The sequence below is a fragment of the Triticum aestivum genome, chromosome 5A (assembly GCF_018294505.1).
Source record: "Triticum aestivum cultivar Chinese Spring chromosome 5A, IWGSC CS RefSeq v2.1, whole genome shotgun sequence".
Classification (NCBI taxonomy): domain Eukaryota; kingdom Viridiplantae; phylum Streptophyta; class Magnoliopsida; order Poales; family Poaceae; genus Triticum; species Triticum aestivum.
The window spans coordinates 650,488,873-650,516,244 of record NC_057806.1 but is presented as its reverse complement, the minus strand read 5'-3'; positions in this window follow the sequence as shown (position 1 = coordinate 650,516,244).

Sequence of the window (27,372 nt, the reverse complement as noted above, 5' to 3'; positions counted from 1 at the left end):
ACGACTATATTCGGACATCGAAAAGGTTCCGAGTGGTTCGGGTATTTTTCGGAGTACCGGGGAGTTACGGGAATACGGGAGAAGAAGTATATGGGCCTTATTGGGCTTTAGGGGAGAGGGAGAGGCAGGCCGCGCCCCCCCAAGGCCTAGTCCGAATTGGACTAGGGGGAGGGGCTGCGCCCCCTCCTTCCTTCTCTTCCTTCTTCCCCTTCCTTGTCTCCTACTCCTACTACATGGAAGGACTCCTAGTCGGACTAGGAAAAGGGGAATCCTACTCCCGGTGGGAGTAGGACTCCCCTAGGGCGCGCCATAGAGAGGGCCGGCCCTCCCCTCCTCCACTCCTTTATATACAAGGGCAGGGGGCACCCCATAGACACACAAGTTGATCTTCGTGATCGTTCCTTAGCCGTGTGCGGTGCCCCCCTCCACCATATTCCACCTCGGTCATATTGTAGCGGTGCTTAGGCGAAGCCCTGCGACGGTTGAACATCAAGATCGTCACCACGCCGTCATGCTGACGGAACTCCTCCCCGAAGCTTTGCTGGATCGGAGCCCGGGGAGCGTCATCGAGCTGAACGTGTGCCAAGAACTCGGAGGTGCCGGAGTAACGGTGCTTGGATCGGTTGGACTGGGAAGACGTACGACTACTTCCTCTACGTTGCATCAACGCTTCCGCTTCGGTCTACGAGGGTACGTAGATAACACTCTCCCCTCTCGTTGCTATGCATCACCATGATCTTGCGTGTGCGTAGGAAAATTTTGAAATTACTACGTTCCCTAAGAGTTCTATGCTATTTTACCTGAGAGAGAGTAGCAGGAGTGATTAATTAGCTAGTTCATGCTCTTAGTACTTGTCCTCTCATGTCCGTGTTCTTCGTCCTCAATGTAATCTCAAAGAGTGATTTGCTTTTGTGGTGTTATGAATGCTTATAATATCATTACCATGTTGAACTCGATGATATCTTTGCTATGAAAACCGTTGGTGATGATATATATGATGCAAGAGTTTTTATATTAATTAATATGATGATGATGATGATGAGTTATTATATCATTTATGAAAGAAATTGCATATTAGTTTCAACTGGATGGATTCTAGCTAAGTGATCAAGTATATGCCATATCCATATTACCTCGATCACTTAAGTAGGTGATCAAGTATATATAATATGGATATGACATATACTTGATGACTTAGCTAGGATCCACTCATCCAGTCAAACTAATCACCTAATGATTTAACAACTCATTATAATGTAAACCAATCACTAAATTAAATTGAAAACACAAAATTAAAGTAAAAATAAAAAGTAAAACCAAAACACACCCAAACATTTAGTACCGGTTGGTGTTACCAACCGGTACTAATGTCCTATGCGCCCACGGAGCTGGCTCGTGCCACGTGGTTGCCCTTTAGCACCGGTTCATGCTGAACCGGTACTAAAGGGGGGGCCTTTAGTGCCTACAATTTAGTGCCGGTTACCAAACCGACACTAAAGGGCCTTACGAACCGGTGCTATTGCCCGGTTCTGCACTAGTGATACCTTCAAATTTGTATGTCAAAGGAGCTTCCAATAATATAATTTTCATAGTATACATCTCATGTGCTATTAATCTTGTCAATAGTCAAAGGTTGTCTTGAAAAACACATTAGGCCCTATATAGATGGAAGGAGGGAGTAGGTCCCATGCAAAAAATGAGAATAAAATTCAAACATCTGGGCATCGTGGCTCGGTCGAGAACATTGAGAAACTTGGTTTTAAAATCATGAAACTTGGCATGGTGTCATGTCATGGTAGTACCATGCCGGTAAAAAAAATTGGCCAAATAGGAACAAATTTTGGTATAAGCTTCTTGCAAATCAGAGCTTCTCTCAAGAAGGCTCGTGGTTCTGGGAGGGAACGTGTCACCTTTGTGTGCATAATTCAAATTTGAAATACAAGCACATGTTCCAGTGCACCAAAGTTGGTTGAAAAATCACATGTGTGTCCTCAGGTAAATTTCTAGGTTCCATGTAAGAAATGGGAATGAAATTCAAAATTCTGGGCGTCGTGGCTGGGTTGGAAACATTGAGAAACTTAGTTTTTTAATTCCTGTAAATCCAAAACACGCATGAAAATAATGAAACTTGGCTTGGTGCCATGACATGGCACCAACTTGCTACGGTAAATTTGCAGTCCGATTTGCGAAGGCGCACACATTAACAATCAATAAAGTCATTTTGGAACAAGTGTTGTCACGTTACAATCGGAAACACAAGTATTATTGAAACCGTGGGCGTTCTACTTACTAGTACCATTTACGTGCCGCCACGCGTCCCCATTTTTTATTAGCTAGGAGGCGCCATGCAAGGTAGCTATTTGAGTACGAGAGGCGTGCGATCAGAGCCCTGCGCGTGCTTATCGGGAGGAGAGCCCTTTGACCTCCATCTGCCGTCCACCTCTCTCCCAAGGTCTCCATTAATGGTGCCCGAGCCTCTGTTTAATGGCGTGGCTATGTCTCACTCGACTGATATTTAAGAGAGAGAAAAGAAAATCTGAAAGCACGGATCTTGATGTAAGATCCGACGGACCTATATAGCATCTACTGCGACTTATAGCAAGACTGATGAATATATAAGGATGATTAATTTTTTGATCAAAGAAGGGCTTGCCCCTTCCGATTTTCATTATTGAAAACCACCACAATTCACAAGAAGTTCATCACAACTCCAGCCTAACACGAAGGACTAAAAGCTACCAGATTGAAATTGCAACATCCCAAGAGGCCAACAAAGGCCAAACATCCGCGCTAGAACCCAACATTTCACAACCGACGACACAATCCACATCCTAAACCGATTATTACATCAAAAGAAACCAGGAAACTGAAGGAAGCCCAGTAGCAACTAGAAGAACAGCAACGCCAGGGTCGCCATAGCAAGAGTTTTCTTCATTCCAGCCTCGCAACATTGATCTTCCACAGAAAGATAAGGACGATTAATTGTCTTACATAATTAGAAAGATAATTAAAAAAGCCACATGCGGCTACGCCCGAAATACACAAGGGCAAAACAAGAAGGAAGACAAGGATCTGGCTCGCTGATCTCTACTTTCTTGATGCGTTGCTGCAGGCCGCAGGAACTAGTCTCCGCAGCGAGCGGTGATGAGCTCTTTCGTGTCCTCAAGACGCTGCTTGAGAACATCCACGGATTTCTCCACCAGCCTTTGGCGCTCGTTGCGGAGCATGTTATTCTCGTCCATAAGTTTCTTGATGATGACGCCGGTCCTCTTCAACAAGGCACTGGTCTCCTCCTGCTGGTCTGCACTTCGGACGATCTTCTCCCTCAGCAGGTCGCGCTCGGCCCGGAGCCTCTCATTGCCCTCCCTTAGTTGCCGGATGATGCCGGTAGCCTGTTCAAATGAGGATTTCATGTCGTCCTGCAACCTCGCCCAGCCGGAGATCTGATCCATCTGGCTATGGGCGATCGCTTGCATGCGCCTGTAACAGTCGTCGCCTACCCGCGAGAAATTTTCCCAGGCCGCCGCGGCGCGGCGGGACATCTCTGCTGCATTCGTGGCGCGTTGGCACGCAAATTATTGAAATATATCGAGTACAGTGCTTTGATGTGTCGCGTCAACTCGTACATCAACGAGAAGTTTGATTATCCTCTCCCTCGCAGACTTAACTGCACCTGCCTTTGGCTGTATGACAGGTTGGCCACACACCTGTCGGGCCCACCTATCATACACACAAAGGCAGGAGCGTCCCTCCCTCCCTCATGAGTGTGGTGGCTGGCAAGACTAGGAGAAGCTTTTGCTACACGCTCTTCCTCCCGCACGCGGTGGACATGCAGCAGTTCAGTCGGTGTCAGATAGCCAGAAGCGTACTGTAGTACTCCTCCAGTGCAGTAGTACTCCATCATTGTTCAATTTCCCAAAGAGGCGAAGAGGCAAGCGCAGCCCGGACACTCGTGTGACAGTTTCATGTGTAGAGTAGTCTAGGATAGCGTGTACCTTGCCTGTAAGCTTAAAATCGCTGGGGTCGGCTCCATGCTATGTGGCCGTCTCTAAGTTTAAAAAAAAATTAAAATAGTCTTCTGGCCCTACCTGACACCCTGGTGATTGTATTTTGCACGCTCATCTGGTCAAGACAGGAATATATTTTAATTTGTTTTTTCGAAAAGGGGGGACTCCTCGGCCTCTGCATCAGAATGATGCATATGACCACATCTCTCCCTAATAATAAAGCACGGATTGAGTCTTCGGGTTCACCGTTAAGGTAATTTTGCAAACGAGTCCCTTCTGTTTTCACTCTTCAATCCGCAGTCCACAAATAACGTTTGCTAGCCGGAAAAATGGTTCAACATCCCACCAACAAATAAAAGCGAGGCCCACGGGTCGTCCTATCTCTCCCCTGTCTCTGGTTCATGGCTGAGGCAGATCGCATCTTGCTTCGTGACGGCGGCGGCATAGAGCCATCCTTCGATTTCGATGAACTACATGGACTAACGACCCTCCGCGTGCTTGCGAGGGTGACAAGCCCCCACCAGCCCAAGTGCTTGATGCACCCAAGCGAAACGGCAGGTCTGTACCCGATGCCTCTCGCGATCTAGATTTGGAGGAGGGGTCGCCTCCCGTTCCGTCCCGGGCAGCGGATGTGGAGGGGAGAGAGAGAGAGAGGAGCGAGGGAGAAGCATAGAGGATTCTGCTGGCGGTACTGCTCAGAATGGGGACAAAGGAGGAGGCTATTTTGGTTCTTTGATTGATCCAATCCTTCCTACACCCATAATTTTCTCGGACACAAATTTCACATCTAGATGCGGCCATGGGATGTTCGGCAGGGACTCCGACAGGGTCTCTTTTGGCCGTTCCACGGGCCGATGTGCTCACAAATACACATCTACTCTATCGACTGAAGTCCTAGCCCAATTATTCCTTTCATTGCTTGACATTGCAGTCTTGCCGTTGTGCCAAAGTCATCGGAATCTCGCCGTTCTGCCAACCTCGCCAGAATTTCTCCATACTGCTGACTTCGCCAAAATTACGTCCGCCCGTGCTCTAGGTACGTCGTTCAAACTGGTTGAGCAATACTGATTTGAAGTTGTTTTGGTCAAACGGCTAAACTGAACCATGCTACTATAGAGTAGCCAAAAGGAGATTCAGTTTTTTTCCTGTGAACTGAAGCTGCTAAACTGAACCATGCTACTACACAATAGCCAACAATGTTGAATACTGATTTGGATTTGAAGTTTGGCTGATAAATATGAGTATCATCATATAATTTTTTGTCTGATGTTTCTAGAATATGTAATTGGTAATGTTATTTTCGGTTTGACAGACGTGGATGATAAGTTCCAGTACCACTTTGTGTGATGCAGTATTCTTTGCTTTTTGAATTTATTAATAGTCGTTGCCGAACTCGAGCAGTCGAGCTTGCTTCTCAATGGTGCCCTATCGAAACCTAAAAAGTTCCTATTTATGGTTAATGTAAATTGTGTTGTCTCCTTTGATGAGACCAGCATGCGTTTTGTGTGGCGCATCCAGGAGTCTGAGGTGAAGGAGGCTTTAAAAAGGATGAAAGGAGGCAAGGCGATGGGCCCTGATTGTATCCCCATTGAGGTGTGGAAAGGTCTCGGGGACATAGCGATAGTATGGCTAACCAAGCTTTTCAACCTCATTTTTCGGGCAAACAAGATGCCAGAAGAATGGAGACGGAGTATATTAGTACCAATCTTCAAGAACAAGGGGGATGTTCAGAGTTGTAGTAATTACCGTGGAATTAAGCTGATGAGCCATACAATGAAGCTATGGGAGAGAGTCATTGAGCACCGCTTAAGAAGAATGACAAGCGTGACCAAAAATCAGTTTGGTTTCATGCCTGGGAGGTCGACCATGGAAGCCATTTTCTTGGTACGACAACTTATGGAGAGATATAGGGAGCATAAGAAGGACTTGCATATGGTGTTCATTGACTTGGAGAAGGCCTATGATAAGATACCGCGGAATGTCATGTGGTGGGCCTTGGAGAAACACAAAGTCCCAGCAAAGTACATTACCCTCATCAAGGACATGTACAATAATGTTGTGACAAGTGTTCGAACAAGTGATGTCGACACCGATGACTTCCCGATTAAGATAGGACTGCATCAGGGGTCAGCTTTGAGCCCTTATCTTTTTGCATTGGTGATGGATGAGGTCACAAGGGGTATACAAGGAGATATCCCATGGTGTATGCTCTTTGCGGATGATGTGGTGCTAGTTGACGATAGTCGGACGGGGGTAAATAGGAAGTTAGAGTTATGGAGACAAACCTTGGAATCGAAAGGGTTTAGGCTTAGTAGAACTAAAACTGAGTACATGATGTGCGGTTTCAGTACTACTAGCTGTGAGGAGGAGGAGGTTAGCCTTGATGGCCAGGTGGTACCTCGGAAGGACACCTTTCGGTATTTGGGGTCAATGTTGCAGGAGGATGGGGGTATTGATGAAGATGTGAACCATCGAATCAAAGCCGGATGGATGAAGTGGCGCCAAGCTTCTGGCATTCTCTGTGACAAGAGAGTGCCACAAAAGCTAAAAGGCAAGTTCTACAGGACGGCGGTTCGACCCGCAATGTTGTATGGCGCGGAGTGTTGGCCGACTAAAAGGCGACATGTTCAACAGTTAGGTGTGGCGGAGATGCGTATGTTGAGATGGATGTGTGGCCACACGAGGAAGGATCGAGTCCGGAATGATGATATACGAGATAGAGTTGGGGTAGCACCAATTGAGGAGAAGCTTGTCCAACATCGTTTGAGATGGTTTGGGCATATTCAGCGCAGGCCTCCAGAAGCTCCAGTGCATAGCGGACGGCTAAAGCGTGCGGAGAATGTCAAGAGAGGGCGGGGTCGACCGATTTTGACATGGGAGGAGTCCGTTAAGAGAGACCTGAAGGATTGGAGTGTCGACAAAGAGCTAGCTATGGACAGGGGTGCGTGGAAGCTTGCTATCCATGTGCCAGAGCCATGAGTTGGTTGCGAGATCTTATGGGTTTCACCTCTAGCCTACCCCAACTTGTTTGGGACTAAAGGCTTTGTTGTTGTTGTTGTTGTTGTTGTAAATCGTGTTGTCGCCACTTTGTAAATAAATCACAAACTTGTTAATTCTTTGTGTATGGGTTGCTGTCAAAACACTAAACTTAATTTAGTCAGGCCATCATTATAGTAGTTTGTCTAATGTACGAAACTCTTAACTTTGCTTGATGCATTCTTCAGGTTGAGGGTCTCAGGATGGATGACGTCACAGCTGTTAAAGAGGAGAATAAAGGATGGAAGATGGCATCAGAGGAGGATGCTGAAGCTGGTAGATCAATTGAGCAAGAGTTCCTCACTCATGTGCGTTTATAATCTGTTTTTCCAAATTAGTAGATAACTTCTGTGAAGATGAATACATGTTGTTTGATTCACTATTTGATTGAAGTCCTCTCGGTATCCCCTGGTCCAAATAATCTATCTACGTCCTTCCTCAGACTACACCTTCAGGATTTGCGTCGCACTAGTTCGAGGGCTTCGAAGCCATGCTGCTGTTGTTGTCCTCTTTGCCGTTGCGCACATATATGATTCTGACTCAGGGAGTAGGACTCTCTGACTCTGGCTCCTCTGTCGATATAGGTATGACCCCGATGCTATTGCAGCTAATCTCTGTTTACGTCCTGATGCAATTCATTGACGAACACAAGTAGGAATGTAGACCGGCTTCCAATCTCCATTGATTTTCATTCCTGCACTACTATTCTATGCAAGTCATTATTAGATATTAATGTAGCATCGAATTTTTGAAAGAAAAAAAACTGCTAACTCATCAATCCTTGCTAGATGAGTCATTAATGCTATCAATTTTTTGATGTAAATAAGCAGACCCCATATTAAATAGTCTATTGCAAGAATTATATTATTCAATGAGGGATCCAGGCTTACTAAGCCGTACGGTATCCATATCGTACTTTTGATGAGCTACACTTTTCAGGAATCTAATGTTCAGGAGTCTGATGGTCACGTGTTAATTTGTTATTTAGTGTCCGTTTAGTGCAGCTGCTCTCCTGACTTGCTTCCTAGCTCCCTCCCCACTTACCTGTAAGCTGAGCGTGTTGCTTTGCTCGATAATTTGATCTGGAAAAGATGACATACTAAGACGCACACGAAAACTTTCAGATTAGTTCGTATACATACATGATTGAATCTTCTTCGTGCAAAAATTGACGATACACAGTTTGTATGAAAATCAGTGAGGGGATGAATTGCAGTCTTCCCTTACCACCCAGTAGTTCCCAATTTATTTTTGAATTTTTATTTTTATTTGGAAAGTATAGCACCTAATTTACAATGAAGTGAATCCATCAAGCAAATTAATAGACCATTAATACAGAGCTCCTCCGTGTCCATGTCAACAACGTGTTGCTCCCCGATCGTGTTGTTCTTGAGATCCGCCTTGAAGACGGGGGATCGGGCCTCCAGCACACATCATTCTTTAGTGTCCTCGCGATATGCTTCTATAGGAAGAGAGATCCCCCATACTTATGTTTTTAATCCGCATGTATAGTTCTACAGAAGAAAAAAATGAATATCCACTATTCATATGTGATAAGAAGTGCATGAACTTGGCTAATGTTTAGGGGCATAAACATGATCGTGTCAAAACTGCATATAAGCACCATGTTATTATGTTCTTACAGATAAAACATTCAGGTTAATGATTTCTCTTGGCTGAGGGATTTGACTGTTCCTCATTAGTACGTGTTAGAGCTATGGATGCTGAACTCGCTAGATTCCTTTTTGGTATGTCCGCAGGGAGGTCGCACCTAGCCTGTTCTGCAAGGTCAAAAGGAAGAATATCTCTGGTTGCACAGCCCTACAGGGGAACAAATGGATTTCTGTGCTCCGTCGGGTCAACACCACTGAGTTGGTTCACGAATTCACCAAATTGTGGTTGTTGATCAGAGAGGTGCAAATACCAAACACAGGCCAAGATGTCGTCTCTTCACGTTGGACAGCGGATGGAATCTATATAGCGCGCTCAACCTACAGGGCAATGTTCTGGGGCTCATACTTGGGCACTTGCTCTCAAACTTTCTGGAAGGCTGAAAACAAAGTAAAAAAATTATGTTGGCCCCTGTCGCTTGGGAGGATTCTGTCCGCGGACAAGCTGATCCGGAGAGGATGGCAAGGAAGCGAGATTTGTTTGATGTACGATTCGCAGAAGGAGTCGGCGGAGCATCTTCTTCTGAACAGCTGTTTCGCTCGCCAAGTTTGGAGGAGGATCGCGGCTTGGTCTGGTTTCAAGACATTATCACCTGAAGATGGCCTCCGGGAGGACATGGTTTACTCCCGGTAGCTGGAGCTAATGGTGTGTATGCTTCCAAATGTTGATATAAGGAAGATGCTATTCTGATCAATTCTTTCTGATGCGAGCTTTAAACAGATGACATGCTAAAAACAATCAAATTAATGTGTCTTTAGGATAGTTGACCTACCGAGCTTTAGTGATTATAAGCAGTGCTCAAAAAAATATGTACTTGTGGGGATCGAACCCAGGATGTCTAATTACAAACATAGCACTCCAACTAGTTGACCTACCAAGCTTTAGTGATTATAAAGCAGTAAAAAATTCTAAGAAGCAATCACCAGCGCAGATACAAGTATTTTTTAAATTTCGATATCAACTATTTTTGAAAAAATACCAGAATTTTTTGCGAAGTGCAAACACTTTACAAATTTGTAAAAATATTTTAAAAAATGAAACATTATTTAAAAACATGAACATTTTCTTAAAATCTTGAACACTTTTTTCACACAGGAACATTTTTTTAATTCCAAAACAAAATGTGGAAATGCAAACATTTTTTGAAACTTGCGACCAAAATTGTTAACAAAAAAAAATTGAAACTCCGGAAAAGAAATTGAAACATGAACAATTTTTAAAAAATTGACCAATTTGTGGATAGGGGAACTTTTTTAAAAATTCCAATAATAATTCTGAAAACTTGTGAAAATTTTGAACAAAAACATTCCAAACAATTTTTGCCCAAACAAAATTTGAAAACACGTTTTTTAACACATTCTCAAACAATTTTGGAAACGAGAACATTATTTGAAACTCCTGAAAATGAAAACATGAACATTTTGAAGATTTGTGAACAATCTCTGAAAACGGGAACATTTTCTGAAACTCTGAACATTTTTTAAAAGTTGTGAAAAAAATAGTACAAAACTATTCCGAACAACTTTGAAAAACACGGACATTTTTTGAAAATCCAGAATATTTTTAATTTATGTACAAATACGAAAACACAACCATTTTTTTAATTTAAAAAGTGCGAAGATTTTTTTAGATAGAGAGGGTTCGCTTGAATATTTATCCCACCTCACTTTGATCCTAAAAAATCCACCAGTTTATATATGCTGGATAGTTGTCGAGTAATCATCAAGCCCAAGGAAGGGTATGGTGCGGGAGTGAAAGAATTAAGGTTGGCTCTAATTAAATGAAATTGTTGGAATAGAGCATGACGACAGAATTAAATGTTGGCTCTAAACGGAAATATGGGAAGTATGGCTAGATTGTAGGCTCGGCATGTGCTTGCATGTCCCATGAAGTGTATGGTATGGCTAAATCTAACTAACAAAAGATATAAGATACCTGGTTGGAGTGGTATATATAGCTGGTGAGTGATGACTGAATCTTAATGTGCACTAACAAAACAACCCCCGAGATGTGTGCAACACGAGAGATGCTGCTGCCTTTTTCCATGGGATCAATCAGGTCTTGCTCGTGAACTACTCAAAAACGAAAAAAGAAGCAAACAACCTACCGTCAACTTGATTTTTGGGCGGCATGTTAACCTTTTCAATGTGCAAGGAAATGTTTTTATTTCTCGGTATTTTTGCCGCTATTAAATTTTACTTTTTTGAAAAAAAATTCCTGATTAATCTACATGTAACTTTTGATCAAGCATTGTTACTGCAAACGGCACACACATCAGTTTTAGGCCCACTGATGTTGCTCAAAGCAAAACACAACATTGGAAGGCCAATTGCTTGCTACATCCGAAAGCACACCAATATAACACCAGTCGTTGCTATTATTTTTCTATTCAGAAGTTGGACCACTGTGCTGCAAAACCAGTTACATAAATGATGTTAAGACAACAAGTCATACGGACAACGTAGCAAAGCCGACCACATGGACACAACAAAGATGACCGCCATTGCTACAAGTCGGACATGTGTCGTAGCAAGATCAATCAGTGTGCTACAAGTTGGATGTGTGGAGGTGTAAAGCTAACTAAGTGTAGATGGTAGGGTTATAAGGAGAAATAATTGATCCATAGTACCCGTGTTAAGGATTGTTGCATGATTAATGCCTGACTGTATGCATATTTTTAGAGCTTGATGTGCATTTCCCTGCCGTGTGATACATTCTGGATGTTATCATGCCACATTGATGAACACGCTAATTTTCACTCTCGTTGCAACACACGGGCATATGTGCTAGTATATTTTAATTTGTGGTGGGTAAATGTTAGAGGTTGCAGCAAATATATTATACACTGCGGGTCTTTCAGCCAAGTTTAGAGGCAAGCATGTGGGTCCAGTGCTATGATGTGTCGCGTCAACTCGTACAACGAGGAGAAGCTTGATTTTACTACACGCCTTCTCCCTCACCCATGCGCGCGGTTGCTCGCAAACGAGGACATGCTTTTGCTTAGTAGTACTTCTACAACAAGCTATCCATCCCGCTCGCGGTGGACGGACATGCAGCAGTGGATTCAACACTGTAGAAGCAGTAGTAGTAACATCATTGTTCATCTTCTCGAAGAGGCGAAGAACCAAGTGCAAACCGAACATTGCAGTTGCGAACGTTGAAGCACACATATAGCCAGGCTCTTGCATGAGACAAGATTGCTATGTGAGCCCACTATTGTACAAGTACGTACAACTACTTGCTAGTATAGCCCCACCACTCCAATCCATCTACTGCCAAGTCTCTACGCAACATTGCTCACTCCAATCCAAGACCAAGTGACCAGAAGCCACAAGCACCTATGGAGGCGATGGACGCGAGCGACAGTTGGCTGTGCCAAATCATCCAAGGCGCCGGCCCGCGGCCCCGCATTGCGCAGCATTTCCAGACGGTGCTGGCGACCGCAGGCATCGTTCACGCGGTCATTGCCGCCAAGGGAGGAAACCCACAACCGCCGGAGGGGTCCGATCCTCTGCCCGTGCCGTTCTCTCCGACACAGCGCCGGCTCTGGAGGTCCTCCGACCCTTCTTCCTCCCTACCGTATTGTCCGCAGATCTGACCTGCCGCCGCCGACATCCCGGCGACCCTCAGGTATAAGTTCTTCGAAAGCGGCCTTGCTCTACTGCCCCAGCTTCCCACGTGTCTGCATGTGCATCTTTTTCTACTCCCACCAGCTCTTCCAAAGCCACCTAAATTTTTAGTATTATTAGAGGTAAAGCTACTTCATGCATTCGAATCTAGGGCTTTGTTCAAACAACGAAGAAAGGGGGGAAAGTTGTAGCATGAATCTAGGACTTGATTCAAAGAGGAAATAATATGGTGAAAGTAGTAGAGACCGGATACCCAACTGGTCTCTTGGTTGAAAAGGGAAATAATGGGAAAACGCAGTACAAACTGGATAAGGAACAGATCTATTATTGGTTGAAAAAAGGATAGAAAGTGGCGGCTGGTGGACAAGTCAACAGAGTATGTCCAGGATTAGATTTGCTGCCATCACATAGTAAAAGGTCTCCAGGATTAGATTTGCTGCCCTCACATAGTAAAAGGTCTCAGGATTAGATTTGCTGCCCTCACATAGTAAAAGGTCTCAGGATTAGATTTGCTGCCCCCATATAGTAAAAGGTCTCCAGGATTAGATTTGCTGCCCTCACATAGTAAAAGGTCTCCAGAATTAGATTTGCTGCCCTCACATAGTAAAAGGTCTCCAGGATTAGGTTTGCTGCCCTCACATAGCATGAACAAACTCGGCATCACCACTTTATGCCTCCTTGTAGGTACGTTGTGCTGATGCGTCCACTGTCACATGTCTTTATACCAACCTTTTGTTGTTGTTAATGTAAGGGCGCATGTAAAATGAAGCGATCACACTGTTACCTTAGGGACATGTCTAACCAGTGTTATTGTTAATCTAATGCCTCCAGTGATAAGATGCAATTAAACTGTGTTACAAATGGCACTCCTGCTGTTTTCCCCAGTATGATAAGTAAGTTGCTCATTTACGCTGCTGAGTGTCCTGGTGTCCCCACGGTCTCATGCCCTTAAACCAACTCTTTAGCTGTTGTTGATTTACTGTGTCTGGTAAACAAGCAATGCCACCATTAAAGTAATCCCATATTTGAGGAATCTCATTGTTGATCGTAATGCTTCTGGTAACATGAAGCATTGCTGACGTTTTAAAATTTCTACTGTCCTTGCGTGATTGCCATGAACATAATTAAGATGCTTCTTTTTATTTTGTATATGTTTCGTATATTCTTATTGACCAACAATTGTTTACTTTCTATCTTTTTGTGCAGATAGGGATATCCATTTCACCTTGTTACTATTGTGACCTTTTGGTGAACTGCACAAAACACTTTTTTTGGAATGAGTGTCGTGTGCAGTTCAACTAAAATGTCACATGGGTAACATCTCTCAATTTTGGTGGAACTGCACAAAATGGTGATTGGAGTTTCCAAAATCTTCGTCAAGTTTTGCTGGTAATCTCGTGCAACATTTTATTAGCCTTTGCAAGATGGAGCCGTCACTGTCACCACAATGGCACTTTATTTTAGTGGAACTGCACAAAAGGATAAGAAAATTATAGTTGCACCTTACATGAGCTGGACAACCAACCTTAATGTTCCTCAATTTTAGTGCAACTACTAAAGAAGAACCTGCCAGCTCACAAGAGCAAGTACTTCTTGCTAGCTGAATGATGCAATCTTTGCTTCATTTCAGGTGAACTGCAGAAAAAGGCGCATGAATTGAATCATGGAACTCCAGGCAGACCTCATCCAAGTAGAGCTGGAGGTTGAGTTCATGGAGGCCGCTATTAAAGCGAAATCATGCTCTCATGTCTCCTTGTTTGTGTCTTGTAAACATGCTGTGCAAACAGGAATACTCAACTACAGATGTTGTGACGGTCAAGAGCATTCGCCAAGTTCTTCGATTGTATGACATGACTAGCCAAGATGGATTTAATCCCGATATTCACTTTATCAAAAGGCTCTAATGGGTTGGTTTTGAATTTTGCAAGCTGGGAATCAGTGAGATGTGTAGGCATCTTTGTTATACTTATTATTTGAATCTTATTTGTTGGTTCAGAATCTTGCAAGCTGGGAATCAATGAGATGTGTAGGCATCTTTGTTGTACTTATTATTTGGATCTTATTTGTTGGTTCTGAATCTTGCAAGCTGGGAATCAATGAGATGTGTAGGCATCTTTGTTGTACTTATTATTTGGATCTTATTTGTTGGTTCTGAATCTTGCAAGCTGGGAAACACGACATGATGATGCAGAGGACAACAACCATAACAAACAGTTCAAACTTGATAGTATTATCTTTGTGAAAGTGCGACAAATGTGCTGATCGTGTGCGTCCTGAGAATAATAATTCTAATTGTTGTGCATGTTGATCCTGTGGCACTGATAGAACGAGCGAATGCATTGCTTGTTTTAAGTATAAATTTCTATTAAAGCTAATTAAATTTAAGTAAAGTGACCACTAACTCCTGTTATTACAGTACTAATACAGACCCGCTCGTGAACCGACGTGTGGCCGAGGGTGCATCTTCTGCCGGGCGTGCAGCGGACGAGGGAGGGGTAGTAACTGTTGTCGCCTGTACACACTCAGCTTACTGTTGAATCCAGTTACCCAAGAGCTGAAAAATGAACTGCTGCCACCGCCTACACACTCGTTCACTCGAAGAGACTCTAATAGCGATCCAGCAGTGAGCCTACTGGATATCGACTTCAGCAAGGAGTTCCCCTTTGAGTTCGTCTTTCAGTCCTATGGCTGCACCAAGTTGAATGTGATGTACACCAACAATACGGACTCGGTGAAGCTCTGCCTCGCCTCAGTCCTATGGATGCACCAGGTTCTGGAGCATTCGCCCGTTTCATCGGCAGCGCCGACTGCACCTTCGCTACGGTGGAGAGAAGGAAGAACGCGACGATTCGGCCATCTGGTGCAACAAGCTTGTCGACATCCAGAAGCAATACAAGATCATCAGCAACGGGCAGGAGAAGGACTCCGTGGTTGACCTCGCTGAGACCATCATCGACCCCTGATATGCCAACATGAAAGAAGACGACCTGAACACGTGGGAGGTACCTCTGAATCTAGTCTACATAACCTACGCGGCCAAGGACGCATACGCATGCTACGACATGTACATGCCGATCTTGGACATGAGGGCGTGTCTGCTTCCCGTAACCGACGAGTACACGGACAGCCGCAACATCATGATCAAGCATGCCAGGAAGGTCTATATGTTGTACTTTATCTGTTTATAAGTACCTTTATCATCTGAGTGTTTCATGCATTAGCCTAAGTGTCGTAATTATCTGTTTTGTCCGAAATATTTCTTTTAAGAACCCATTAAACTGATTGCTTTTTTAGTGGCTATTTGCTTATGTATGTAAACTAGTTCACTTGTCCGTAAAAAACTAGTTCACTCGGCTGTCGTGCTTTGAATCTCCTTCCTCCCATCATATTCCCCTCCTCAGGTGGACCCAGCAGGTCTCTAAGTTTTCTCCCACTTTCTTTTTCGATGTAAACTGAGTTTTCTCCCAGTACTTTCCCCTAGAACCAACTCAACTGTCCCACGTCTAGCCAAAAAATAATAATACCCCACGTACTATTAACACATCAAATTAAAATGATATTTTATTTCGTAAGTTGAAAGTTCTTACAAAATAATAATAATAATTGTTTATATATAACTTGGCAAGTTAACTCCTAGTGATTGCGTACATAAACTTCCAAAGATTTTACTTACGTGCAATCATGTGTTTATGTTTTTATAACATTTCTCCGTCTAGCCCAACATGATATTTTCACCCAGCCCAGCAAGTCCGCAGATTTCGAGAAAAATGCAAATGGGATTTAAACGGGCTGCATAGATGCTATATCATTGTTTCACCCAGCCCACCAAATGGACTAAAAAACAAATGGACTGGCTGACATGTGGGCCAGTAGGTCGAAGCCAAAGAAGGCGTTGGATTTACATCCAACGGCCGGCATTCTTCTTCAATCTCTCGTCTTCTTGCTCTAGCCGCCCAAAGCAGCGCCGGTCGTGCCGCGTGCTCCTGCCTCTTGTGGCCGGCTGTGATGCCGCGGAGGCCTCACCGCCCCCTACTACTCCCACCGCTGGCCCAGGGTATCCCCCTTCTCACCCACACCCCCTGTTATTCTGCGGCGACGGCAGCCTCACGCCGCAGCCGAACCAGTGAACCCTCGTACTCCTCTCTGCGTGGGCATCCACTGCCGCGTCTTCCCTGTCTCCGCGTCATCCCCTTTCTAGGCCTCGCCGTCGTCCACCGCCTTGGTGCTCTCGGCGCGGCGTGGTCAATGTGGTCAACGATCGACTTCCATCGGAAGGATACTGTATGTGGAGAGGCTGACAGCTGGGTCCACGGCCACAGCCCAGTTTTTTTGTGATTTGCCAAGTAAGTCGCTTTGTCAGGCCTGTTGGGCTGCAAATCTTTCAAGGCGAGGAGAGCTTCATTCGGCTGGCCGAGAAAATGGCCTATCAGTAATGAGAAATGGGTTGTACATTTTTAAAACACATCAAACTGGCAATTAGTTTCAAATATCTTTTTTTCATTTCGAGATTTTAAATTACATTAATTTTTTATGCGCGGAGAATTTGTTGGATTTTATATTGATATACATTTATTTTTAAAATCAGTTTGAATGTGAGGCGAAATTTCAGGATTAAAAACAGTTCAGACCGCACCAAAATATGCAAAATTTCGTATAATTTTTTAACCGTGGCCACAATATGGGCTGTAATGCTAACAAAAAGAATATGGGCACCAAAAAACCTTAAGAATTAGCAAATGGGTTGTAAATTATTAGAAATAATGGCAGATGGGTTGTATGATGTTTTCCACAGATTTGAGGCTTTCCTAAAAAAAGGTTGACGCACAAGCAGTGACTGTTGGATGTCCATCGAATGGCCGTCGTGCTTCTTCAATCTCTGCTCTTCCTGTTCCAGCCGCTCAAACAAGCACCGGTGGGATTGCCTGCTCCCTCCTCCCCGCGGCCGGTTGTGCTGCCGCGCAGGCCTCACCGCCCCACCGTACTCCCATCGCTGGCCTAGCCATCCCTCTACTCACCCACACCTGCTGTTATTCTCCAACGACGGCAGACGAACTAGTAAACCCTCATACAGTCGTACTCCCCTCCGCGTGGGAAACAACTGTCGAGTCTTCCCTGCCTCCGTGTGGTTCCCTTCCTAGGCCTCGCCGTCGTCCACTACCCCGGTGCTCTCGGCACGGCCTGGTCAACGTGGTCAATGACCAACATGTATCTGAAGTGGACTGTACGTGGAGAGGCCGATAGCTGGGTCCACGGCTGCATGCAAGGAAATGCCTCCTTATTACACGCAAAATAATGATTCCTCCACCTGACATCAGGGACCCACCGAAAGGGCCTCTGTATTTCATGAAAAAACGTTACCGCCACTAACAGCTCGGACCCACCAGCTATATCTTCGCACGCAAGGAAGTGCCTCCTTATTACGAACAAAAAGATGAATACCCCCTGTTAGCTGGGACCCAGTATAGTTGCAGGCTGACTTGTGGGCCTACTAAGTTAACGGGGACGGAGGGCTTTGTCAACTTAGTCAATATGCACGATTCTAGCTCCAGTGACCGTATGATGTCCATCCAACGTCCGTAGTGCTTCTTCAACCTCTGGTCTTCTTACTCTAGCCGCCCAAACCAGCGCCGGTCGTGCCTCGTGCTCCTGCCTCCCGTGGCCCGCTGCGATGCGGCGGAGGCCTCACCGCCCCCTACTACTCCCACCGCTGGCCAGGCCATCCCTCTACTCACCCACACCCTCTGTTATTCTGCGGCGACGACAGCCTCACACCGCAGCGAACCAGTGAATCCTCGTACTCCTCTACGCATAGGCATCCACTGCCGCGTCTTCCCTGGCTTCGCGTCATCCCCTTCCTAGGCCTCGCCGTCGTCCACCGCCCTGGTGCTCTCGGCGCGGAGTGGTCAATTCCATCGGACGTGGACTGTACATGGAGAGGCTGACAGCTGGGTCCACGGCCACAGCAAGGAAGTGCCTCCTTATTACGTGCAAAATAATTATTCCTCCACCTGACAGCGGGAACCCACCGGACGGGCCACCGTATTTCGTGAAAAAATGTTTGCCCCTGACTGCTGGGACCCACCATCTACATTTTCGCACGCAAGGAAGTGCGTCCGGGCAAAAAAAAATCGATTCGCCCCCCTGACTGATGGGACGCACCAGCTACATCTTCGCAGGCAAGGAAGTGCCTGACAGCCAGGACCCACCTGGTCTAAGCGTACGTAGCGTTGTCATTCTGGTCGCGAACGTGTACGTACATATATACTGGTGGATGTAGAGGCGCGCACGTGTCGTAGTAGAGGCACACACGTACCATGTACACGTACGTACAGCAGCCAGGGTGTAAAAAAGAAATACGGCCACGTATGTGTACATACGGGCGGGGTGTCAAACGCCTACTCGTGCATATATACGGCCAGGGCTCGTGTACATGGCTGGGTCAGAACGGAGAAACAACGTCGTCGTCGTGTTCATGGGGAAGCAACAGAATGCGTCGTGTTCATGGGGAGGCAACGGAACGCGTCGTGTTCATCGGGAGGCAACAAAACGCGTGGGAGCCAACCGCTGGGTCGAAACGGAATGCGTGGTCGTGTTCATCGGGAGGGCTTGGACATAACAAGCGATGGAAACAAGGCCTGGCGTACCGCACAACAGAGGAAACGGACCTCCTACATTCAGAACGGGGTCCTGTTGATCGGGAGGGGTCTGGTGTACCGCAAAACGGAGGAAACGGACCTCCTACGGTTGAAAAGAGGGGTCCTGTTGATCGGGAGGGGTGTGGCGTACCACAAAACGGATGAAACGGACCTCCTACAGTCGAAATGGGGGTCCTGTTGATCGGGAAGGGTGTGGCGTACCGCAAAACGGGACTCCACGGGATACTGTTCATCTCCACCGTCGACCTCCTCCAGCCTCCACGGGCTACCGTCGACCTCCTCCAGCCTCCACGGGCTCCTGTTCATCCAGCCTCCACCGCGCGCTACTCCACCGGCTACTGTTCAACCACCCCTCCACGGGCACCCCTCCACCGTCTACTGTTCATCCAGCCCTCCACACCAGGGGGTCCTGTTCAACCACCCCTCCACGGGTACCCCTCCACCATCTACTGTTCATCCAGCCCTCCACCACACCACGGGGTCCTGTTCATCCAGAGGCAACGCCACCACTCACTGTTCATCCAAGCCCCCCCCCCCCCCCCGCAACGCTCACTGTGCATCCCAGAGGCAGCATCGATCGGCTTTAGTTAGCAGCAGTAGCTAAGGAATCGCTCGATCGGGTTCAGTTAATAGCCATCTATCGATCGCTCAGGTTCAGTAACGTGTAGCCTGCAGTGCAATCGCTCAGGTTCAGTTAGAGCCCAACGCCTCGCTCGGGTTCAGTTAGAGCCAATGCCTCGCACACACGCGCGTACGTGTACGAGAGAAACTCGCATCGCTCGGCCCCCGACCTCCCACCGTAACCGAGAACTCCCCGAAATTTTCCTCCCCCTTGCTTCTACCATGGTTTTTTCCGTCATGGACGGCCCAAAGAATGTCATGCAGCTGCACCTCCGGCCCGCCCAGGACGAAAAGCCCATTTTTTGTCATGATTTTTTGTCATAGAAGTAGGAGCCCACCACATCTATGATGATACCGGGTTTTGTCACAATTATCGTCGTAGAAGTGTCATATGTATGACAGAAAAAAATTTCGTTCGGCCCAAAATGTCACGGATGTGTCTTTTTTTGTAGTGTAGGGACAAATAACTTTCTTGTTTGACAACAAAAACTCTTAACTAAAACTAATTTAGTTGTGTCTTTATCTAGGCAGCCCCTACCTTTTATTTACATGCTCTTTATATTCTTGCAAACCTATCCAAAAACACCTACAAAGTACTTCTAGTTTCATACTTGTTCTAGGTAAAGCGAACGTTAAGTGTGCGTAGAGTTGTATCGGTGGTCGATAGAACTTGAGGGAATATTTGTTCTGCCTTTAGCTCCTCGTTGGGTTCGACACTCTTACTTATCGAAAGAGGCTACAGTTGATCCCCTATACTTGTGGGTTATCAAGACCTTTTTCTGGCGCCGTTGCCGGGGAGCAATAGCGTGGGGTGAATATTCTCGTGTGTGCTTGTTTGCTTTATCACTAAGTAATTTTTCTTTGCTGTTCTTAGTTGTTCTTTATCTCTAGTTATGGATATGGAACACGAAATACCAAAAAAATAGGTGTACTTTCTGCTCATGGAGATGGGGAACCTCCTAAAACCCTCGATGCTGGTTATGTGAAAGATATTATGTACTACTTTAATAATCCTGAGAAAACCCCATTCAATTATGTAATTGGAGTAACGTTGGATCAACGTGAATACTTTAGGGATTACCGCTTGACACAAAAAGGGAAACTATTATGGGATCAAATGCATATATTGAATTGGTATGCTAGGCAACTATGCTTGAGATATGATTACACTTGTTGCTCGAGGATGAAGGCTCCACACCTTCCCTTTTATGTGATTTTAATGATAATAAAACCTTAGCTTCTTATGCTAATGGTATATATGATTACTATGATGTGGAACAAATAGAAGAATTTGTTGCTTTTATGGGTGCTTATGAAATTGAATCTATGTTTAAAGAGTTTGAAGATTTTGATGATCCGGTTTATAGACCTGAAAATTTAGCTATCCTTAAATATTGCTATGAGAATTATGAATACAATTCCGATATTAATGCACTCAAAAGGAGGAAGAGCGGATTGATCACCCGTGCCCACCTTCTAATGAGAGTAACTCTTCAACTCATACATTGTTTAATTCCCCTTCATGCTTACCGAAGGATGAATATTATGATAATTGCTACGATCCCATTGATTCTTTTAAAATATCCATTTTGATGATGCTTGCTATGCTTGTGGCCAAGATGCCAATATTAATTATGCTTATGGAGATGAACTTGCTATAGTTTCTTATGTTAAACATGAAATTGTTGCTATTGCACCCACGCATGATAGTCCTATTATCTTTTTGAATTCTCCCAACTACACTATATCGGAGAAGTTTACACTTATTAAGGATTATATTGATGGGTTGCCTTTTAACGTTACACATAATGATTTTGATAGATATAATATGCATGTGCTTGCTGCTCTTACTTGCAATTATTATGAGAGAGGACTATATCTCCACCTCTCTATGTTTCCAACATGATAAAATTGCAAGAAACTGTTTATACTATGCATTGGCCTTTACTATGTGTGCATGAGTTGTTCTTTTATGACATGTCGATGCATAGGAAGAGAGTTAGACTTCGTCATTACATTATATATGTTACTTTGTGCTCACTACTAAATTATAAATCATTGTTAATTAAAATTGGCTTTGATATACCTTGGGATCCGGGTGGATTCACTACTTGAGCACTATATGCCTAGCTTAATGGCTTTAAAGAAAGCTCTGCCAGGGAGACAACCCGGAAGTTTTAGAGAGTCATTTATTTCTGTTGAGTGCTTTTATATGTTTAAAAACAACAAAAATAAAGAGGGGAAACCAAAACTCTTTGAAAAAGGAAAGTGAAAGTGAGAAAGACAAGCATTGTTGAAGTGGGAGAGCTCCTTGAACTTTGTTCATGCTCACGGCAACTTTGTGAATCTTGATTACAGAAACTTTTCAAAAATAATAATTATCCCCTTGTACAATTCCATTGTATTATAAAAATAATGTGCCAAGGTTTGCCTCTAGGATGTTTACTTTGCTTGTTGGTTTGTACGGTGCAGGACAGAAACTTTGGCTGTAGTGCGCGATTTTACATGTTTTACTGGAACGTCAAATGGTTCTGATTCTTTTTGCACTATCTTTCTATACAAATTGTTTATTTTTCCTAATTTTGGCAGAATTTTTCAAGTATCATAAGTATGGTGAATGTTCATATTATTACAGACTGTTCTGTTTTAGACAGATTCTGTTTTTGATGCATAATTTACTTGTTTTGATGAAACTATCGATTTGTATCAGTGGATTAAGTCATGGAAAAGCTATATTACAGCAGACACAATGCAAAAACAAAATATTAATTGGTTTGCAACAGTACTTAGAGTAGTGATTTGCTTTATTATACTAACGGATCTTACCGAGTTTTCTGTTGAAGTTTTGTGTGGATGAAGTGTTCGATGATCGAGAAGATCTCGATGTGAGAAGAAGAGAGGCAAGAGCTCAAGCTTGGGGATGCCCGAGGCACCCCAAGTAAATATTCAAGGAGACTCAAGCGTCTAAGCTTGGGGATGCCCCATAAGGCATCCCCTCTTTCTTCAACAAGTATCGGTATGTTTTCGGATTTGTTTCATTCATGCGATATGTGCAATCTTGGAGCATCTTTTGCATTTAGTTTTTATTTATGCACCATGCTGGTATGAGATAGTCCTTGGTTGATTTATAGAATTCTCATGGCACTTCACTTATATCTTTTGAGTATGGCTTTATAGAATGCTTCGTGTGCTTCACTTATATCATTTGAAGTTTGGATTGCCTGTTTCTCTTTACATAGAAAACCACCATTTATAGAATGCTGTTTTGCTTCACTTATATTTGTTAGAGCGTGGGCATATCTTTTGTAGAAAGATTTAAACTCTCTTACTTCACTTATATCTATTTAGAGAGATGACATGAATTGGTCATTCACATGGTTAGTCATAAAATCCTATATAAAACTTGTAGATCACTGAATATGATATGTTTGATTCCTTGCAATAGTTTTGCGATATAAAGATGGTGATATTAGATTCATGCTAGTGGGTAGTTGTGGATTAGTAGAAATACTTGTGTTGAGGTTTGTGATTCCCATAGCATGCACGTATGGTGAACCGTTATGTAACGAAGTCGGAGCATGATTTATTTATTGATTGTCTTCCTTATGAGTGGCAGTCGGGGACGAGCGTAGTACTTTGTTTTGATAGCTAATAGACTTTTGCAATAAGTATGTGAGTTCTTTATGACTAATATTGAGTCCATGGATTATACGCACTCTCACCCTTCCACCATTGCTAGCCTCTCTAGTATCGCGCAACTTTCGCCGGTACCATAAACCCACCATATACCTTCCTCAAAACAGCCACCATACCTACCTATTATGGCATTTCCATAGCCATTCCAAGATATATTGCCATGCAACTTCCATCATCATCATATACATGACTTGAGCATTCATTGTCATATTGCTTTGCATGATCGTAAGATATCTAGCATGATGTTTTCATGGCTTGTCCGTTTTTTGATGTCATTGCTATGCTAGATCATTGCACATCCCGGTACACCACCGGAGGCATTCATATAGAGTCATATCTTTGTTCTAGTATCGACTATCGAGTTGTAATATTGAGTTGTAAGTAAATAAAAGTGTGATGATCATCATTATTTGAGTATTGCCCCAGTGAGGAAAGGATGATGGAGACTATGATTCCCCCACAAGTCGGGATGAGACTCCGAACGAAAAAAAAGAGAAAGGACAAAAAAAAGAGAAGGCCCAAAAGAAGAAGAAAAAAACAAAAAAAAAGAGAAAAAGAGAGAAGGGGCAATGTTACTATCCTTTTACCACACTTGTGCTTCAAAGTAGCACCATGTTCTTCATATAGAGAGTCTCTTGAGTTATCACTTTCATATACTAGTGGGAATTTTTCATTATAGAACTTGGCTTGTATATTCCAATGATGGGCTTCCTCAAATGCCCTAGGTCTTCATGAGCAAGCAAGTTGGATGCACACCCACTTAGTTTCAGTTTGAGCTTTCATATACTTATAGCTCTAGTGCATCCGTTGCATGGCGATCCCTACTCACTCACATTGATATCTATTGATGGGCATACCCATAGCCCGTTGATACGCCTAGTTGATGTGAGACTATCTTCTCCTTTTTGTCTTCTCCACAACCACCATTCTATTCCACCTATAGTGCTATGTCCATGGCTCATGCTCATGTATTGCGTGAAAGTTGAAAAGGTTTGAGAACGTCAAAAGTATGAAACAATTGATTGGCTTGTCATCGGGGTTGTGCATGATGTGAATATTTTGTGTGGTGAAGATGGAGCATAGCCAGACTATATGATTTTGTAGGGATAACTTTCTTTGGCCTTGTTATTTTGAAAAGACATGATTGCTTTATTAGTGGGCTTGAAGTATTATTGGTTTTATGTCAAATGATAGACTATTGCTTTGAATAACTTGTATCTTAATATTCATGCCATGATTAGACATATGATCAAGATTATGCTAGGTAGCATTCCACATCAAAAATTATCTTTTTATCATTTGCATACTCGAGGACGAGCAGGAATTAAGCTTGGGGATGCTGATACGTCTCCATCGTATCTATAATTTTTGATTGTTCCATGCCAATATTCTACAACTTTCATATACTTTTGGCAACTTTTTATACTATTTTTGGGACTAACATATTGATCCAGTGCCTAGTGCCAGTTCCTGTTTGTTGCATGTTTTTTGTTTCATGGAAAATCCATATCAAACGGAGTCCAAACGGGATAAAAACGGACAGAGATTTTTTTGGAATATATGTGATTTTTGGGAAGTGAAATCAACGCGAGACGATGCTCGAGGGGCCCACGAGGCAGGGGGGCAGGCGCGCCCCTGACCCTCGTGGCCACCCCATAAGGCGGTTGGTGACCTTCTTTCACCGCGAGAAAGCTAATATCCGGGTAGAGATAGTGTTAAAATTTCAGCCCAATCGGAGTTACGGATCTCCGGGAATATAAGAAACGGTGAAAGGGTAGAATCTGGGAACACAGAAACAGAGAGAGACAGTGAGACAGATCCAATCTCGGAGGGGCTCTCGCCCCTCCCATGCCATGGAGGCCATGGACTAGAGGGGAAACCCTTCTCCCATCTAGGGAGGAGGTCAAGGAAGAAGAAGGAGGAGGGGGGCTCTCCCCCCCTCGCTTCTGGTGGCGCCGGAGTGCCAGCGGGGGCCATCATCATCACCACAATCTTCAGCAACAACTTCACTGCCATCAACACCAACTCTTCCCCCCTCTATGCAGCAGTGTAACCTCTCTCTTACCTGCTGTAATCTCTACTTAAAAATGGTGCTCAACGCTATATATTATTTCCCAATGATGTATGGCTATCCTATGATGTTTGAGTAGATCCATTTTGTCCTATGGGCTATTTGATGATCAAGATTGGTTTGAGTTGTATGTTTTATTATTGGTGCTATCCTATGGTGCTCTCCGTGTCGCGCAAGCGTGAGGGATCCCTGCTGTAAGGTGTTGCAATACATTCATTATTCGCTTATAGTGGGTTGCGTGAGTGACTGAAACACAAACCCGAGTAAGGGGGTTGTTGCGTATGGGATAAAGAGGACTTGATGCTTTAATGCTATGGTTGGGTTTTACCTTAATGATCTTTAGTAGTTGCGGATGCTTGCTAGAGTTCCAATCATAAGTTCATATGATCCAAGTAGAGAAAGTATGTTAGCTTATGCCTCTCCCTCAAATAAAATTGCAATAATGATTACCGGTCTAGTTATCGTTTGCCTAGGGACAAATAACTTTCTTGTTTGACAACAAACACTCTTAACTAAAAATAATTTAGTTGTGTCTTTATCTAAGCAGCCCCTACCTTTTATTTACATGCTCTTTATATTCTTGCAAACCTATCCAAAAACACCTACAAAGTACTTCTAGTTTCATACTTGTTCTAGGTAAAGCGAACGTTAAGCATGCGTAGAGTTGTATCGGTGGTCGATAGAACTTGAGGGAATATTTGTTCTGTCTTTAGATCCTCGTTGGGTTCGACACTCTTACTTATCGAAAGAGGCTATAATTGATCCCCTATACTTGTGGATTATCAGTATATTTCATCATCACCCCTACACACACACATCATGCCAAAGTTATCAGCACCGGGCTACATAAGTTATCAGGTCTGCGATGTGTGAGTTACCATGCTACTCACATAAACCTTACAAGGGGATATTTCATCAACCATCCCTGCCCCCTTCCCACACTAAAGTTACCAAGAGCGGGGTACATAAGTTATCATGTTTGCGATACGTAAGTTACCATCCTATTCACACAAAAGTTACCGAGGGTATATTTCATCACCCCGCCGCCTCCTCCGAGGTAGTGGAGCAGGCGGACTCGCGCCTTCTTGATCATGGGCGGGAGCTCATCCTTGGCGGTGAGGCGGTGGCGGCGCGACGACGATGATGGTGCGTCCATGCGGACGTACCGACGACGTGACAGGGACGCCGACTCCTCCTTGACCCGGCGTCCGATCTGGACTCCGCGGTGGTGCAGGTGCGAGGCGGACTCCTCCTTAATACGACGTCTGATCTGGATGCCGCGGTTGTGCCGGGGCGAGGCCGACTCCTCTTTCACAAGATAGAGTGGGAATGCCGGCTCGGGATTCATGCGGTGGAGCGGCAGGGATGACTGCTCCTCCTTCACATGAGCCAACGATGGTGGCGATGGGCCCATGTAACGGACCGACCGCTCCATCATTACCTGATCTGATGGACGAAATCTTCATCCATAGCGGCCTCCTTGAGGAGTCGTGGCAGCTGCGGCATCGCCATGTCTTCCTTGCCCCCGGAGGAAATGATGATCTCCTCCTTAGCAGAGGATCCAGCCGACGTAGACACCTTAAACCGACAGGCCCGGAGAGCGTGAGCGACGGCGCCAAGAACCGCCGAAGGAGGAGCTTTCGCCTACTCCGCCCGTCGGCGCGGAGCACCACGACTTCGGCATCGCCTCAGCTGGGGGCGAGGAGGAGGAGGGGCTCGGGCATGAAGACGGGGGAGGGGGCCGATGGTCGGGGAGGTGGAGTGCGGCTCTGGGCGACGTTCGCGTACGGATTAAATAGTCTCGACGAGGCCAAGGCGAAGGGGCTGCTTCAATGCAGCTCAGCGGTGGGAGTTGGTTCCTGGGGAAGTTGTGTCCGTATTGAAGCGGATGCTGCTGAGAGGTCGCGTCGGTCAGCATCGCCCTTCGTCCGGTCATGTCGAGCGACATCAATGCCGGCTGCTTCATGCTATAGGGCGTCATGAAG